We start from the raw sequence: 2,453 nt of genomic DNA, 5'->3' as shown, positions 1-2,453 counted from the left end.
GCTAGAATTCTTTTCTTTAACAATATGAGAAAAATGGGCACAATTTTTAAATTAAGACTCTTGACCTAATCTGAATTAGTACAAATTTAAGACATCTTATGAGAATTAAAATTATATTTGACATTTTTATTTTAGGCTTCAAAAACAAAAAGAAGAAAGCAAACAACAAAACACTTGAAATTGGCTCATCAAATGATTCAAATTTATCCTTTCCAGGAAAGCAGACAGTTGACCAGTGTAGTTATCCTCAAGGCCACACACATCCTGCTTCACTGTGGCTTGCATTCTGCTGGGTTTTGATCCTTCTTCAGGTCATAGTCTGGATTATTTTTCTCATCTCATTATTTCTCCATTTCTCATCATCTGATTCTTCACTTTCTTCATCATAATCATCATCATCGTCTTTAATAGCTCCTCCATTAAAGTATAACACTGACCTTGGAATTATATGTTCACATAAAAAGTGACCAATTTCAATGTTTTCAGCAAGGTTAGCTTCAGAAGCATCATCTATATCTCCATTCTCAAGAATTTCAAGAAGGAGTCGTTAGAAATTGTTTTAGTCACAGTATGAACTGTCCCACATTCCTTGTGTTTCTTCTTCTTAATGGTTTTCAAAGTGACAGTCTTTTTTTTTTTCAATCTGTCTGGCACCCTGTACAACTCATAAATTCTGGTCCATGAAAAGAAAAGGGATGAGAATCATCTGGTTCTGACCTCATCCAATATGTTTTTGTCAACACTTCATTTGTAAATTATTCATTGAGTTCCAAATGAAATTCCAAGATAAAATTCATAGGCTGTCCAGCAATTGAGAATTTCACTTTAATATATTTCAAGTGTTTCAGAATAGGTTCATCATGTTCCTGAACCATATCATTGAGCAAGTTGACATTCTTAAAGAAAGTTAACCAAAATTCAGGAATTCCTTTAGGGTCTTCTTTTTATTTATCCTTTTTCTCATCTTCAAAGTTGGCTTTTTCTTTCAGCTCCTCAGAAATTTCATCTTCCTCATCTGGTTTCCATTCACATTCTTCTTTTTTAGGTTCATAAATTGCATTAATGATCTCAAACCACTTATCAAATAGAGGCTGATAGAGAACAGTATACTTCCCTTCAAGATCATGAACTTCTACATAGTATTTAGCTTCTATCTGTGTACATTTATCTTGAAAGTTTTTTTGAGAGTATTAACACGTTTTTAACTACCTGAGGCAAGCTTTCAATGTATCCTGTTGGTGTTTCTACCAAGCCATTCAGTCTTTCTTGAAGGGTAGAAAAAATCTGAGGATTTTGTATCATCTGAACTGTCAGTTGACACATTTGGTTTTTGATTTTTCACCAGTTTTTTCTTCTACTTCTTTAACATCATCCAAATCTTGATCAAGTTCAGATTCTTCTTTGTTGTCAATATCTGCCATGTTGTAAGAACTGCAATTAAAGAACTCCAATTACCAGCATCGAGTATGGGGAGCCAAGCGGCCTGGAGTTATACAGGCAGTGAATTAGGGTGTCAGTGGCCATGAGAGGAGCAGTGAAAGTGCCAATTAAAAAAAAAAGTAGTGTTGGGCAAAATATATCTTGGAAAACTAAAGGTTATACAGAATGTCCCAGAGCAAAAAATAATGAAAGTGGACAGTGGGACTAAATGGCCCTTTATGAAAAAATTAGCTTTTATTTTCTGAATATATTACAATTATAAGATTTTATTTCTATAACATATTCCTGGGGTTTAAAACATTAAAAACCACTGGTCTAAAAAAACTTTATTATTATTATTATTATTATTATTATTATTATTATTATTATACAACTGGAATTAAAGCCCTTTAAAAATAATCGAAATAAAATAGGGTTTGCCACATAATTCTAAGTGCAAAGGGAAGTTTTTTATATTATTTTTATTGGTGCATTGAAGCCATACATCTTAATGGGGTACAAGATGGTTGAGACATACATGCACATATCACCCAATTAGCCCTTACCCCATTCCCACCCCATTCCCTCAACCTCTCTCCTTCTCATGCTTGACTTAGTGATTGACATTGATATGTTTGTTAATGTACATCATGTACATTAGAGAATTCCCCTCTTCCCTGTTCCAGTGCCCTCTGTTAGGTCACCTTATTTGCTCAGCTATAGTATTTCTTTCATCTAGAGTTCCTCCTATGACTCATTTTTACCCTAGCTTCTGCATATTAGAAAGAACATCTTATTTTTTACTCTTTGTGACTAACTAATCTCACTTAGCATAACATCCTCCTGTTCCATCCATTTCCCTGTAAATGACACAATTGAGTTTTTCTTTATGGCTGAGTACAATTTTATTGTGTACATATCCCATCATTTTGTATTCAGTTAATCTGTTGATGGACATTTTGGCTAGTTCTATAGTTTGGCAATTGTGAATTGTGAAGCTGTGAACATAGATTCACATGCATTAGTTTGGTAGT

The 2,453-nt window shown here is 33.6% G+C and overlaps 1 pseudogene across 1 annotated transcript; it reads right to left on the bottom strand.

Moving 5' to 3' along the window:
- Positions 1-269: 269 nt before the first annotated feature.
- Positions 270-1,421, bottom strand: LOC308279382 (nucleosome assembly protein 1-like 1; annotated as a pseudogene). The gene has a single exon. The product of its transcript is annotated as a nucleosome assembly protein 1-like 1 (transcript).
- Between the last annotated feature and the right edge of the window lie 1,032 nt (positions 1,422-2,453).

Source organism: Muscardinus avellanarius (assembly GCF_963383645.1).
Source record: "Muscardinus avellanarius genome assembly, chromosome: X".
Lineage (NCBI taxonomy): Eukaryota > Metazoa > Chordata > Mammalia > Rodentia > Gliridae > Muscardinus > Muscardinus avellanarius.
The sequence above is the reverse complement of the archived record's forward strand: the minus strand, read 5'-3'. Positions and strand labels throughout refer to the sequence as shown.